Raw genomic sequence first — 16889 nt, forward strand, 5'->3', positions numbered from 1 at the left:
TTCTCCTCTAGGATTCTGAAAGATTCTTGTCTCACATTTAGATCTTTGAACCATTTTGAGTTTATCTTTGTGTGTGGTATAAGAGAATGGTCTAGTTTCATTTTTCTGCATGTGACTGTCCAGTTGTCCCAACACCATTTATTTAATAGACTATCCTTTCTCCAGGGGATATTCTTCCCTGCTTTGTCGAATATTAGTTGACCATAGAGTTGAGGGCCCATTTCAGGGTACTCTATTCTGTTCCATTGATCTACGTCTCTGTTTCTGTGCCAGTACCATACTATCCTGATGATCACACCTTTGTAATACAACTTGAAATCCGGCCATCTTGGATGTGATTCCCCCAGCATTGGTTTTCTTTTTCAATATTCCTTTGGCTATTTGGGGTCTTTTATGATTCCATACAAATCTTAAGATGATTTGTTCCAACTCTGTGAAGAAAGTCCATGGTATTTTGATAGGAATTGCATTGAACATGTAAAGTGTCCTGGGTAGCATAGACAATTTCACAATATTTATTCTTCCAATCATGAGCATGGAATATTTTTCCATCTCTTTGTGTCTTCCTCAAGTTCTTTCAGAAGTGTTCTATAGTTTTTAGGGTATATATCCTTTACCTCTTTGGTTAGGTTTATTCCTATCTTATGGTTTTGGTTGCAATTGCAAATGGGATTGATTCCTTCATTTCTCTTTCTGCAGTCTCATTCTTAGTGTATAAAAATGCCACTGATTTCTGGGCATTGATTTTGTATCCAGCCACATTACTGAATTGCTGTATGTGTTCTAGCAATCTTGGAGTGGAGTGTTTCAGGTTTTCCATATACAGTATCATGCTATCTGTGAAGAGGGAGAATTTGACTTATTCTTTGCCAATTTGAATGCCTTTTATTTCTTTTTGTTGTTGGACTGCTGAGGCTAGGACTTCTACTACTATGTTGAATAACAGTGGTAAGAGTGGACATCCCTGTTGTGTTCCAGATCTTAGGGGAAAGGCTCTCAGCTTTTCCCCATTGAGAATGATATTCGCTGTGGGCTTTTCATAAATAGCTTTTAAGATTTTGAGGCATTTTCCCCTCTATCCCTACACTTGGAAGAGTTTTGATCAGGAATGGATGCTGTATTTTTCAAATGCTTTCTCTGCATCTATTGAGAGTGTCATTTGGTTCTTGTTTTTTTTCTTGTTGATGTGATCTATCACGTCATTTTATGAGTATTGAACCACCCTTGCATCCCAGGGATAAATCCCACTTGGTATGGTGAATAATCTTCTTAATGTACTGTTGGATCCCATTGGCTAGTATCTTGTGGAGAATTTTTGCATCCGTGTTCATCAGGGATATTGATCTATAATTCTCCTTTTTGGTGGGGTCTTTGTCTAGTTTTGGAATCACGGTAATACTGGCCTCATAAAACGAGTTTGGAAGTATTCCATCCCTTTCTTTCCTTTGTAACAGCTTAAATAGAATAGGAATTAGTTCTTCTTTAAAAGTTTGATAGAATTCCCCTGGGAGGCCATCTGGCCCTGGACTTTTGTGTCTTTTGTTTTTGATGACCGCTTCAATTTCCTCACTGGTTATTGGCCTGTTGTTCGGGTTTTCTTTTTCTTCCTGTTCCAGTTCTGGTAATTTGTGGTTTTCCAGAAATACATCCATTTCTTCTAGCTTGCCTAATTTGTTGGCATTTATAGCTACTCATAATACATTTTTAAAATCATTTGTATTTCCTTGGTATTGGTTGTGATCTCTCCTCTTTCATTTGTGATTTTATTAATTTGAGTCTTTTTTCTTAAGGCTGGCTAGGAGTTTATCTTTCTTATTAATTCTTCAAAGAACAAACTCCTGGTTTTGTTGATCTGTTCTACAGTTCTATTGTCTCTATTTCATTGAGTTCTGCTTGAATCTTTATTATCTCTCTTCTTCTGCTTGGTGTAGGTTATACTTGCTGTTCTCTCTCCAGTTCCTTTAGGTGTGAAGTTAGCTTGTGTATTTGAGTTTTTTTCCAGTTTTTTGAGGGAGACTTATATTGCCATGTATTTCCCTCTTAGGACTGCTTTTGCTGTATCCCAAAGATTTTGAATGGTTGTATCTTCATTTTCATTAGTTTCCATGAATATTTTTACCTCTCTAACTTCCTGGTTAATCCATTCATCTTTTACTAGGATGCTCTTTAACCTCCATGTGTTTGTGTTTCTTTCAAATTTTTCTTGTGATTCAGTTCTAGTTTCAAAGCACTGTGGTCTGAAAATATGCAGGGGACAATCCCAGTCTTTTAGTATTGGTTGAGGCCTGATTTGTGACCCAGCATGTGGTCTATTCTGGAGAAAGTTCTATGTGCACTTGAGAAGAATATGTGTGTATTCAGTTGCATTCAGATGGAAAGTCTGTATGTATCTATGAAATCTATTTGGTCCAGGTACCATTTAAGGCCCTTGTTTCTTTGGTGATATTCTGCTTAGAATATCTGTCATTTGCAGAAAATGCCATGTTGAAGTCTCCCAGTATCAGTGTATTATTATCTAAGTATGTCTTTACTTTGCTTATTAATTGATTGATATACTTGGCAGCTCCCACATTAGGGGCATAAATATTCATGATTGTTAGGTCCTCTTGTTGGATAGACCCTTTAAGTATGATATAGTGTCCCTCTTCACCTCTTACTGCAGTCTTTGGGATAAACTTTAATTTATCTGATATGAGGATTGCCATCCCAGCTTTCTTTTGAGGACCATTTAAATGGTAAATGGTTCTCCACCCCTTCATTTTCTGGCCGGGGGTGTCCTTAGACCTAAAATGAATCTCTTGTAGACAGCAAATAGATGGGTCTTGCGTTTTTATCCAGTACAAAACCCTGCATCTTTTGATGGAATCATTTAGCCCATTCACATTCAGAGTAACTATTGAAAGATATGAATTTAGTGTCATCATAATACCTATTCAGTCCTTTTTTTTTCGATTGTTTCTTTGGGCTTCCTCTTTCTTTTACAGGGTCTCCCTTACTATTTCTTGCAGAGCTGGTTTGGTGGTCACATATTCTTTCTGCCTATCTTGGAAGCTCTTTATTTCTTCTTCTATTCTGAATGAGAGGCTTTCTCGATAGAGTATTCTTGGCTGCATGTTCTACTCATTTACCACACTGTACATATCCTCCCACCCCTTTCTGGCTTGCCAGGTCTCTGTAGAGAGGTCAGCTGTTAATCTAATATTTCTCCCCTATAAGTTAAGAATCTCTGGTCTTGCTCTGCTTTAAGAATTTTCTCTTTATCTTTGAAATTTGCAAGTTTCAGTATTAAATGTTAGGGTGTTGAATGGTTTTTATTGATGGGGGGGGGGGTTCCACCTATCTCCTGGATCTGAATGCCTGTTTCCTTCCCCAGATTAAGGAAGTTCTCAGCTATGATTTGTTCAAACATACTTTGTGGTCCTCTCTCTTTCTCTCAGCCTCTTCTGGAATTCCAATTAGACATATATTCTTCCTTCTCAAGCTATCAGTTATTTCCCTTAGCCTTTCTTCATGGGTTTTTCTCTTTTTCCCTCAGCTTTCTTCCTTACCATCAACTTGTCTTCTATGTCACTCACTCTCTCTTCCACCTCATTAGCCCTAGCAGTTAGGACATCCAGTTTGGATTGCAGCTCATTTAATCTATTTTTAAGTTTGGCCTGATTAGATCTAAATTCTGCAGTAACAAAGTCTCCAGAGCATAAAGCTTTTTTCCAGAGCCACCAGTATCTTTATAATTGTACTTCCAAATTGAATTTCTGACATTGTATTGAAATCCAAATTCTGTAGCTCTGTGGCAAAAAGTACTGTTTCTGGTTCTTTCTTTTGTCATGAATTCTTCCCTCTAGTCATTTTGTCCAGTGCAGGGTGGGCTGTATGAGAGGGCTGAGTCAAAAACATCAACCACAACCTAATTAAAACACACCCTAGATGATTCTGAAGAAATCAGAGACCAGAAAATAAAAGAAAAAGAACAGAACAAAATAAAAGGACCACTAAAGTGAAAAACAAATTTTAAAACAAAGTAGTAAAAATAAAAAGCCAATAACCAAGAATAAAGAAGAAAAAGAAAAAAATAATAAAGAAAAGAAGAAAAAGGGAAAAAAGGAGAGGATGGTGGTGGTGAAGAAGTTGTAGTGGAGGGGAAATGTAGTCTACCTCATGGGTCCTAGATGGTGACCCTCTTGATTCTGAGTGTATTTTGTTCTGTATGTTAGAAGATGCTCAGTCCCAAATTTATATAAACCAGCAATACTTACAGAAAGCACCAACACTGACCACTAAAACATAAACAAGATAAACGAGGGAGTGGGGCAGAATGGGAAGGAAGAGAATATAATTTCACAGAATGAACCAACACAGTATTCCACTTGGTTCTGGGTGCATGCCGGTCATGTTTTAGAAGGTACTAACTTCCACCATTGTAAAACATAACAAGGTAGAGAAAACAAAAAACTAAAACCCATATCTCGTTTATCTACCAAAATTAATTTGAATACACTGAAGGGAATCCAGAAGTGAAAAATATATCTAAAACATATAGTGTACAAATATGAAAGTCAAAAAGGAAAAAACTTAAAAGTGAAGAGCTGGTAAAATATTGTAGTTAAGGTGGGAAAAGAGAAAAAAATATTGGAAAGTTTTAGTCTGATATAAAAATGAGTTGTACTGGAAAAAGAAAAGAAAAAAAAAAAAGAGAGACCCTCTAGTTCTAAATATTATTTTCTCTCAGTCCTGGAGCTTTCCAGCACTGCTCGGCCAAGAACTTACTCTTCCCTTGTCCCTCCAGCTGGTCTTCTGGGGGAGGGGCCTGCTGTGCTGACTCTCAGGTGTGTGCACCTGGGGAGATGCCCAACCCCCCTCCGGGTAGCTGTGTACCCCCCGTGAGGCCCCTGTTCCCTGGTGGCCCGCCCCTCCCAGGCACAGGGTGACACCAGGAGGGACACCACCACTGGCGGCGGCCGCCCCCCAGCCCTGGAGTCAGCTCCCCAGTAACCACCCGCAGGGGCCTGGATGCTCGGGGGGAGGGGGCCCGGGGCAGGAGCGTCTGTCCTGGGCCCTCCCCGCCCCGCCTGTCCCGGGGGAGCAGGGTCCCGGCTGTGTCCCCCGCGCCCTGGGCTCCGGGGCCTGCGCCGCTGGACTCGCGCTCCCGGGGCCGCGGCTCCCGAAGGCAGCAGGTGCAGCCCCCTCCGCCCGGAGCCCCCGCCCCCTCCCGGCTTCTCCCCGAGGCCCCCGGGCGCGGCTCCAGCCCTTCCCAGAGCTCGGCCCGCGGGGTTGGGGCGCCCTCCTGCTAGTGACCCCGGGAACCTGGGGCTCCGCTGCCCTCCTGCGGTCCTGCCCGAGCTCCCTGCGAGCGCCCTCCCGGCGGGAAGACTCCGGGGATCGTTCGAGTTCCCGCTTCTCCGGGCGGGCGCTCCCGGCCGAGGCCCTCCCGGCCTTAGCCCGGCTCCTCGCAGCCCCGCCCCGCTGGATGCTGCTTCGTCTTTCCCACCTTCCTACCGGGTTAGAAGCGAAAACCCTTCTCTGTCGTGCTCCGGCTGTTCTCTCTTCCAATCTCAGGCCGAATTCGGAGGTGTGCAGGATGGTTTGAAAGTTTCTAGGTAAGTTGGTGGGCCGGGCGGGGTGAGGGCCCTGCTCTTAGAGCATCTTTCTTCCCCCCAATCTAGGAATTCTTTATCTATTTTGGATATGAATCCCTTATTAGATATGATTTTCAAATATTTTCTCTAATTCAGTAGGCTTTTTCATTTTTATAATTTTTTTCCCTTTGGTGTACAGAGATTTTTAATTTGATGGAGTCTCACTTTATTTTTGCTTTTGTTGCCTTTGTTTTTGGAGTCAAATACACAAAATCATCACAAGACCAACATCAGGGAGATTACCACCTATGTTTTCTCCTAGAAATTTTTTTTTCTCTTTTCTTTTTCTCCTAGAAATGTAATAGTTTCCGGTCCTACATTCAAGTTTTTAATCCATTCTGAGATATTTTTTGTGTATGGTATAAGATTGTGCTTCAGTTTTATTCTTTTGCACGTGGCTGTCCATTTTCCCAACACCATTTATTGAAGAGACTGTCCTTTTCCCATTGTATATTCTTATCTCCTTTGTCATAAATTAGCCATATACGTGTAGGTTTATTTGTATTCTATTCAATCAATCTATGTCTTTGTTTTTATGCCAATACCATATTATTTCCACAAATATAGCTTTGTAATAAGTTTGAAATCAGGGACTGTGGCACCTCCAGCTTTGTCCTTTCTCAAGATTGCTTGGGCTAGTTGGGGTCTCTTGTGGTTCTGTACCCATACAAACTCTAGCATTATGCATTCTATTTCTATTTAAAATGCACTGGGATTTTGATAAAGATTACAATGAATCCGTAGATTGCTTTGAGTAGTATGAACACTTTAACAATGTTCATTCTTCCAGTTCATGAGCATGGTATATATCTTTCCATTCGCGTGTTCTTTAATCTTTCATCATAGTTTTTAGTGTATGGGCTTTTCATCTCCTTGGTTAAATTTCAACTGAGATATTTTATTCTTTTGAATACAATTGTAAATGGGATTATTTTCTTAATATTTGATATGTTAGTGTATAGAAATGCAACTGATGTTTGTATGTTGATTATGTATCCTGCAGCTTTACTGAATTTAACACATTTTGGTGGAGTCTTCATGGTTTTCTTTATACAGTATCATGTAATCTGCAAATAATGGCAGTTTTCCTTTCTAATTTGTTTGCTTTTTATTTCTTTTTCTTGCCTAATTGCTCCAGGTAGGACTTCTAATACTATATTGAATAGAGTGGTGAGAATGAGCATTCTTATCTTGTTCTTGATCTTAAAGGAAAGGCTTTCAGCTTTTCACTGTTGAGTATCATGTTACCTCTGGGCTTATCACATGTGGCCTTTATTATGTTGAGGTATATTCTCTATCCACCTTGTTGAGAGTTTTTAATCATACATATATGTTGATTGTGGCAGAATCCTTAAGCTTCTATATCTTTTCTTGATCTTAAAACTTATCATGCTGGATGCTGGAAACCTCTTTTGTATTCTCAGAGTTGGTGCAACAGCTCAGATTTGTTTCTTCTGCCCATAGATTTTGGCCTGCATTCTGTACTTATTCCCTGGCTTCCAGAGCTCACTCTTGCTGCTGACCTTGAAGCTCACATAAGGTGCCAGCCTCAGAGTGGGGAAAGATATGGGTTTGGTATTTGGTCATTGGGATGGCTATAGGCCAAGTGGTGGTATACTATGAGGTTTTTCCAGTGGCTCTTGTTCAGACTTCCTGCTGAATCTTGTATGCAGTCCATAGGAATTATATCCCTTTAATGCCTTCTGATTTTATCTGTCTCTTTCCTATGTCTTTACTCCCTCAGTCATGGGGGTCCCACCTCAATACCCTGGGTTTTGTGGGAGAGAAATGAGCTCTGCATCATTATCTACATTACTGAAGAAGATAGGCACTCACTCACTGTTCTTCCTTTCTCCCACAGGAAAGGTCACCATTGGCTACTTTAGCCCCATGCAATGCCATCTTGAGGGAGGTATGGCACTGACATATCTTACCCTCTCCAATACATCTAAACTTGTATTTTCTTCTTTTCTAATGGAATGCTGGAATATTTCCTCTGGAAATCTGGACTTCTACAAAGGCTCTCTTGTCTGTTGGTATCTGCTCAAGTCAGCCTTCTCCTGGTGTACCCCAACTGAGGGACTGAGGCTAGTTCATAGGCTTCTACTGGTTTCACAGCCCATATCAAGGTGGGTGAGAATCCTCCTTGATCATTTGAAATAATGTGCTTGATCCCACAGCTCTCACAAAACTTTTGTTCATGGATGTAAGCTGAATCTTAATTAATAAAACTGGAGAAAGGCAGGAGGTACATCTTATGCCACCATGTAACCATTATCACCTTCAATCCAGCTAGAAATCTTAAAGGATGTTTTCATGTTTACCTTCATTTCTTCATCATTCATTTCCTTTAAATATTATAGAATTTTGTTTCCAACCTTATTTCTACTAAACTTATTGATATTCGATTATTGACTTCATAGTCATCAATTTGTATGTCTTTTTTCCTTCCTCATCCTCTTTTATATCTTCTTATTAATGTTTCCAGATGTCCTCTTTGTTTCTTTTCCCACACTATCTAGATTATCCAAAACCATGTCTTTGACTTCTCCTGCATTCTCTCCTTGGAAATTCATATTCAACCTAAACAGATGGCTCAAATCTACATGTGCAATCTCACTTGGTTACTAAGCTCCAATATTTGATATTCAGATATTTTCTAGATTTCTCTGCCTGTTTGATCTGGAGGCATCTCAAACTCATCATGTCCAAAATTTAAACCCCTTCTGCCTCTGTTCTCTTACACTCTTCTTTGAATTATTATCCTCTTAATGATCCAGGCTTTCAATTTAAGTGACATATATCTTCTTTGATCCTCACACCTCATTAAATATAATGAGTGGTTAATTGAGTTTCCCTTAATCTCTCAAATCCAGGTTGCCACTCCTCTTCCCACTTTCAACAGCTCCTTCTTTAATGTAGTTTATACTTGGCCAATTAACCATCTTTAAGTGTAGCTCTAAGCATTTATATCTTCTTCAAAAATCTAAAATGGCTCTACAGGCCTCATAGAATATTGTTTGGGTGCCAAGCCTTATTTGGCACTTATTTACTTTTTCTTTAGTGATTTGGCTTCAAAAAAATTATCATGGTATTTTCTGGGGTTTTTCTATTATATAGAGCTTTTTGTTCTCATGTATATATCCTGCACTTCCAATCTGTGTATTGCAAAATGTTATTCACTTTGCCTGGATTTCCCTATGCCTCCTAACTCTTCTATCCAAGCAGTCTAGATTCTACTCATTCTTCAAGGGATTAGCTAACATTCCATCTTTATTGTGAAATATTTCTTAGTCTTCCAGATGGAAGTAATCTCTCTTTTATGAAATCTTGAATTATTTTTATCTTTATTTCATCTATGGCATTGGTTCCTTTTGTCTTTGTACTGTATAATAATTTTAACACAATTTTAATAAATATCTATGAAACACTTTCATGTACCAGGGACAAGGGTAGATACTATGAATGCAAAATTGTATTAAACAAATTCAAATCCTCGAGCAACCTCTATTCTGCTATGTTTATGAACATTTATCTTCTCTACCAAACAAATACAAAGTATTTGGAGAAGAGTCTTCAAAAGATGTTAAAAAGAAAAAATTAGTTTATGGAAAAATAATAGTAACATAAATATTATGATCAGAGAAATCAAAAATATATTCTTACCTTCAACACCTCATGACTAGCAGAAAAGTTCTCAGAACATTCTATTACTTTATATGACTCAGTCTATACTAAATTTCACTTAATTTCAACTAAAGTTCAACTTTATTCTAATTTCCTTTTTTTTCCTCTTTTCCAGTAACTAAAGCAATTTTTTTTAATGAAATGAAAAGGAAAACTTTGTTATTAAGAATGACTTTGAAAGTTTCCATTTGAAAGTAAATTGGGCTATATTCCTAAATATAGACCGGGCAATAAAGAAGTATTTTTGTAAAAAATTGGTCATAAATGACTTATCTAATAAGACATATAATATTGATATCAATATGCAGCAGTGTTTCTCAAATTTTAGCATCTATAAAAAGCACCTGATTTGTTATAACACAAATCAATGGGGCCCCATACCCAGAATTTCTGATTCAATAGATCTAGGATGGGACCTTAAAACTTGCATTTTGTCAACTTTTCAGATGATATTGATATAGTTGTTCCAGTGACCACACTTTGATAATCACTGTTCTATAGAATTACTTAGCCCCATGAATATTTTTAAAATATTTTTAAGAGCATAAAATTTTTTCTTTCATTTCTTAGGAGTTTTTAGAGAAAAGAAAATGGCCCTATATAATGATCATCTCCTGGCTACTTTGTTTAGTAGTCTTTAGTCTCTATACCATTCTACACCATTCATTACTTCTAGTAATGATCAAGTTAATAAACAACATTTTTGAAGGCTTATGTTATCAAACCATTATGTAGTAGATAATCTCATAAGTAAACCTATCCACATGTAATATTGTCACCACTTTACATACATTAAAACAAAGTCACTCAACAGTAGGAAGTAGAGCCAAGACTCCCTGACCAGACCAAAGGTCTACCTGATACCAGATTGAGGTTTTATTCTCTCCCTACTATTTCCTTTGAAATAATAAACTTATAGAGATTGATGATGCATTATTCTAGTTAATTTAATTGAACAGATTTAATTTAATTGAACAGATCATCAAATACTATATTCAAGAATATATTGTTTCTCAGACAAAATTATTCCATCATGTTTCCTTTAACAAATGACTTTCTTTCTTTCTTCTTTCTTTCTTTCTTTCTTTCTTTCTTTCATTAATGCTCTATTTTGTCATCAATAGTGAGCTCTTGGAGAGGGCAGACATAAGTCATTTTCATATTCTCACCAGTGAGCACATTTTCTGCCACATAGTAGACATATAAGAGTCATTGATTGAACTGAATTAGAATGGTCTCACATTTTATGTTCTAAATAACAAGGCTTATCACATAGTATCAGCAGTGATTAGGTTTAAACACTCCAATTTTCTGAAAAAGACTAAACAAATTCACAATTTTATAGGGCATGTATGTTTTTGATCACTTCTTGGATCCCAATCAATCAATAATACCATTTCCTGGAATAATATAGCAAAATAAAAAACAGATACTAAAAAGTAATATAATAGGACTCTAATTCTCTTTCAACAGTGCTTGTTTTATACCCAGACTCAGAGGAAATTTTTTCCTAAGCATTAAATAAAGAAAGCCCTTTTTTTCTGTAAAAGAGTCATCCCCGCCCCCCATCTGAAGAGCAATCACCATTATATTCTTTCTAAGGCACGAAAATATCTATATTACTTATATATTACTTTAATAATATTTCTAGCAATGAAGAATAGAAAACTCTCTTCATATCTCTTTCTGAAGTGCCTGCCTGAGAAATAGTAAATTGGAAGTCACTAGAACAAAATTAAAATCTTAATTAAAACCCAGATGTTTAAAATGTATGGCCAAACTCCAGGGCAAAAACATATATCTTATATATAAATTTCAGAGGCATATATAGATAAATTTCAGGGGCATTGCTGCCAAAGGAAATCAGCTTAAAACTGTTGTTGACAGGGGACTAGCAGTAAGACTAGCATAGGAAGCAAGAAAGCACATAATTAGATACTTGATCTGTGACATATTAAAGTTAAGATGATGAGAACCAAGTCATGGCACAGTCTGAAAGACCCACCATGAAAGTAAAGGTAAAAACAAAAGGATCACACAGCTAAACAACCCAAAGCAGCAAATAAACCATGATGTGCACCTGAAGCAAAATAACATCTGCCAGTGAGGGTCTAGGGGGTCATTATGTCAAGAACTACTGCATTTAAACACAAATAACCTTTCCCAATATATAAATGTTTTATAATGTTCTATGTATACATACATATGTAATGAAAGATGGTTTTCCTTTTTCTTTTTTAACCTCTGACTTTAACATATCCAGATGCCTGAAAGATTGTAAATACACCAAATAAAACCTACTCTGTGCTTGGAACCTGAAGATTTCTGCAGTCATATAGCTAAGCATCATAAACATCAAACTCCAGGCTCAAAGAGAAATGACAAAAATCAATAACCTGAGCAGATAGTAATCAAAGTACAGGAAAAATTGTTCTCTGGTGTTTCTATAAAACTCAGAGCTTGCGGTTCAGTTGAATTACAACCCCAAATCTCAAACCTATATTTTCACAGATTCTTTGCCTCCAAACAGAACATTCTAGGATGAATCTAAACAAACGTGGTAAAAGCAATCAGTTTTCAACATATCAGTAGGTAAATATATTGATTCACTTGAGTGTTAATAGCACTACTGAGGTTTTTAAAATACTATGCCTAGCCTGGCTTTTAACCAGGATCTACTATAAAGCATAATTGTTTCCAGAACCTAGATACAAATCTAATGTTTGTCAAAATATTGGCCATGGTCAAGATTTAACTTGCATGTAAAATAAATTGAAACAATGGGTGAAGAAAGAAGGACATATTTCTGTCTATTTAGGTTTAATTGGAACTGATACTACATAAAGTAACATTTTAAATTGTGCTAATCAAACTTCAAATAAGTATTGTTAAAAATGATGTGGAATGAATCAGATCTTGAATGTATTAAAATTTTTGTTCCCCATTATTAGCTGTGTGAACTTTGGCAAGTTTCACACCCTCTTCTGAGCTTTGACTTCCTAACCTCTAAATAGGATGACTATGAAATATGATATAACAGATGAAATAACAAATGTAAAGTGTTTAGTTCAGTGTCTGTTATTTACCAAATGCCCAGAGTGATATTTACTATGCAACCAATAAAATATATGCTTGGGGGCACTTTAGTCTCCCCTTCTGGAACTTGGGGAGAAGCCCTAGCAATGTGTGATCATGTAGTATACATCAACTTAATTTTTAACAATTTGCTGTATTAATCTCATTTTAAATTTAATGTCCAACCTTAACTTCATAATTGCGCATATATGTAGTTGACTCTTGAACACAGGAGTTAGAGGCACCAACCAATCCTCTGTGCAGTAGAAAATCTGCATATAACTTTCAACTTCCCCAAAACTTGATGACTAATGAGCCTACTGTTGAACACAGCCTTCCCAATAACATCAACAGTTGATTAATACATATTTTGTGTGTTATGTATATCATATACTGTATTGCAATAAAGTGAGCAAGAAAAAATATTAAGACAATTATAAGGAAGAGAAAATTTATTTATAGCCTTGTATTTATCAAAACAATCTGTGTATTAGTGAAGCCTCATAGTTCACACCCATGTTCCTCAAGAGTGAACTATATTCTTAGAAAGCTTCCTAAATTGAAAATTAATTCCCACAAAACTTCTATCTGCCTGTAATTATTGCCTATAATTATTAGTCATTACTAATAAGAATCAGTAACACTAAAATTCAATATAATTTCTTTTTCCTAGTTTAAAATAATCACAAAAGTTTACTTTTAAAGAGCATAATTATGGAATCTGAGCTCACAATTAAGTATGTGTGACTGGTTTTGCTTTTAAATGCTGATTATCATCATTAATAGGTTTTCATTTTGAAGACAAAAACTAATGCCTAGGGGAAGTTAGAAGTTTCTTTCAAGTTTACTGTTTCAAATAGACAGTTGTTTTATTGAACTAAGTCAGGTATAGTTTTGAAAATGTTAATATACTATCAAAACCTCCATGTATTGGGTGAAGATAGAAGCCCATATTGCTTTAACCCTATGAGATGGAGAACAGACACTTAGCACTGGGAGGAAAGAGGGTTAATTTAAATGATAATGGATCTAACCATGGATCTAAGTTGTCAAGCCAGGTAGATTTACAAAGGCCTTTTGCCCAGAGCCATAATACAGATCAAAAATTCAGGAATAAACAGAAGAGTCCAGCTGTCCTTTTAAAACATTTTCAAATATACAGGAGTAAGTTTAGAAAGAATGCCAGCATGTGTGTAGGAGAGAGAACTAAACAATGTGGGAAAAGCTCTTCTTCCTGGATGATCCAGTTCCTCAGAGTGGCAGGTAGGAGGAATTAAATCTGCCCTCAGATAGTGTCCAGTCCCATGAGTCTCTAATTTTAGGAGTTTCTTGCAAACTAAGTGTCTTAAGACACAAAGCACACAACTTAATCTGGTATCACCTGAAGAAACAGCTATTCTCCAGCTGTGGCAGAAAAACTGCCTGTGTGGGATTTATTAAATATATATACTGTATATTGTACTATATGCTTGGCCTTAGGAATTTCTTCAATAACTTTTCATTGTAAACAATTTTGCTTTACAGCCTGGTTTAAGAAATGAATCTTTAAGAAGTAATTCTATACCCTAAAATAAGATCATTTCTAATCAAGATTCTATAATAGAAATAGGAAGAAATCAAGCATATGTAGCAAGTATAAGTGATCAGGCCCTAATATTCAGATATGCAAAAATAATATGCCTCCATAGTTTTCTATAAATCAACTCAAACCCCTATCCTACCTGATTTTAGTCAATTCTAAAATTAACTATTTCAAATTGAAGCTAGCCTTCTAAGAGTTTCCCCTCTCTGTCTTTCCCAGGTTTCTGGAATCTTACCTGTTTGTAGGTGTTAGTGAGTGGTGGTGATGTGGAGCAGGGACGTTGGGTAGGGGTCAGAATCTGGTCCTCTGCTGACACTTCCACCCTCCCCAGTCTCTAGCTTTCCATCCTCCTGTGCTGGCATCCACTAAGAGCCACTATCTCATTCATAATTTTTATTCCACAGTCTGTTTCCCTTTCCATACAGAGAAACATTTCCTGATCTGCTATCCATTCATCTGCTTCTTTTCCACTCTTGGGGCCATGAAATGTCTATTTTCCCTGAACCTTTTGTGCCATAGGAAAATGTCTTGTAGAGCTATCTCAAGTGTGATCTGTCTCTTCACATCTCATCACCATTTCTACTCCACTGCTACTGCACCAAGCTGATGTAGTACTACTAGGACTGTCCCAATTTTTGTCTGTTTCCCTGGGTTCCACCTTAGAAGCAAGCATATATCCTCTCCTTTCCAAATGACAAACTTAAATGAAAGTTATAAGAAGTTCCATCGTATGCCTCCACTTGGACCTAACCACAGAGAGAATATACAATGACCAATTCATATCTTAGACACTCACACTCAGGATTCACTCTGACACACCTTTTTTTCCTCTTATTATCTCCCTAAGCCCAACTTGAAGGATTTTTATCAAGACTGGAAACATGAGTGCTTGCTTGGGTAGCACGTGTACTAAAATTAGAACTGTGTAGAGATTAGCCTAGCCCCTGTGCAAGATGACACACAAATTTGTGAAGCATTCCATATTTTTTTTTAAAAATTGAAAAAAAATGTAGCCCTTTTTTTGGTACGAACTTTATGCTTTGAACTTTTCTGCTTTTGAAAAATATAAAAACCTAGCTCTTGTAGTTCAAAATTCCTTAGTAATGTCAGCTTGTCTTGAACTTCAAAGATATATTTCAAAATGTGAAAGCTAAGTATTCATTAATTTCTTTCATTCTACATTTCTGCAATAGAATCTCTACCATGACGGCAATAAGCCCAGGATTATTTAATTGGTAGGGCAAGAAGACATATTCAGTGCCATTCTGAGTGGGGAAATATACCAGCTAACGTGACACAATATTTCAACAGTTATCAAGAAAAAAGCTACTTGAAAGAGAATATTATCTCTTACGTGCTGAGGAGGAACTTTGCTTAGTGGAAGAAACTTCTTACAAATCTCTTAATTGGGCTTCTCCAGAAACCTTGGAGAAGATAGAGTAGGACTTGGAACTATGGTGGTAGCAGAGATCTCTGATATGGCAATGAACACTGTGGGTGAATCTTACTGGATGGTTTTACTTAATCTTGTTCAGATGTCAAAATAACAAAATCATGGAGTTCTTTACAAAGCAGTATAACTCTTTGTTCACTGGAATTCAACTATTGAAACTATCCTGTTCTGAACGTATCTATATAAATTAGAATCATGTTTATTAACAGGATCTCTTTCTCTCCCCCATTCCACCTCTCTTAATCCCCATAAATGTATAAAATACAAATAGTGATAGATACACAAGTCCATAAGGAAAGCAAATGATTAAATTTGCACTTTCTTCTATCACTGTGTATCTCAGTTGCAGTACTGTAACAGTAACAGCAAAGATTAAAAAGTTGAAATAACTTGAAATTGGGAAAATCATGTCTGTGGATTCTTTCTTTTCCCAGAATCTGGAAAAGGCTGCTGTGAAGTATTTTATTTTTGTCTTCATTGGAATCTGTTCAGCTCAAGAAACAACAGTGTTCCATGGACTTAGAGTTTGAGAACTACCATGGAACCATCTGATATTAACTTATTCTTATTTCATCTTTCAAATATATGGAATCACCTTTTTCTTTTTACCAGTCTTTTCTCTGCATGGGCTGAAAACAGCCTAAAGTAAGGAAAGAATGATTTCACATTGTAAGCAAAAACTCTATGACCTTTTGCAAATACAGGACTATGGGCTACAGGTTTGTTTGTTTTGTTTGGGTGGGGTGTGGGGTTTCTTGCATGTTTATTTTTGTTTTTATTGGTTCTAAGTAAAAGACAGTCAACAACAATGAAGGAAACAGATTTAGAAAGAATTTCCATCATGAGAGGACATCTCCCAGCAACTTTTGGTACAGGCAATATTTCCTGCCAAAACTCATTCAGAATGTATTTGGACCATTCTTATTACTTGAGGGCATTTGGAAGGAGTCACACAAGAGAACTGTAGTTCCTACCACTCCCCTTTTGTATCTATTTGAGCAACAGTAGATGGAATAAGCTGTAGAATTACAAATTACAACTGATAGTGTGTTCAGACAGAAAGCATATGTCCCTCACAAACTGAGCTCTGAACCATGGCAGGCAAACATTCACTGTTCTCAGTGAGCCTCAGGTGTAAGAGATAGAAGTAAATCATATGGGTCAGAGTTACAAATAAAACTAAGAGGAAATGAATATTTAGAATAGATCAAGACTCTAATAGATACATCATTCTAAGCATACCCACCTAGGGACTTCACCAGTCACAAGAAAATGGTTGATAGTTTTCAACCCAAGAGCTAACTCAGACCATAAATAACAGTTCCTAGAGTATTGTTTTATGTATGTCATTCTATATAAGCTCCACATTTTAGCTCTATGGCTGTCAAAGGTAGAAGAGCCATCAGGAGTGGCACTTATGCCATGAATTTGGTTTCTGAAGGTTAGAAAAATTATA

The 16889-nt window shown here is 37.0% G+C and overlaps 1 non-coding gene across 1 annotated transcript; it reads left to right on the forward strand.

Annotated features, from left to right (window-relative positions):
- Positions 1 to 14865: 14865 nt before the first annotated feature.
- LOC121499187 lies at positions 14866 to 14968 on the forward strand. Its single transcript, XR_005990032.1, has one exon. It is a non-coding gene; the product is annotated as a U6 spliceosomal RNA (small nuclear RNA).
- The last annotated feature ends 1921 nt before the right edge of the window (positions 14969 to 16889 follow it).

Source organism: Vulpes lagopus, chromosome 9 (genome assembly GCF_018345385.1).
Source record: "Vulpes lagopus strain Blue_001 chromosome 9, ASM1834538v1, whole genome shotgun sequence".
Taxonomy (NCBI): Eukaryota; Metazoa; Chordata; class Mammalia; order Carnivora; family Canidae; genus Vulpes; species Vulpes lagopus.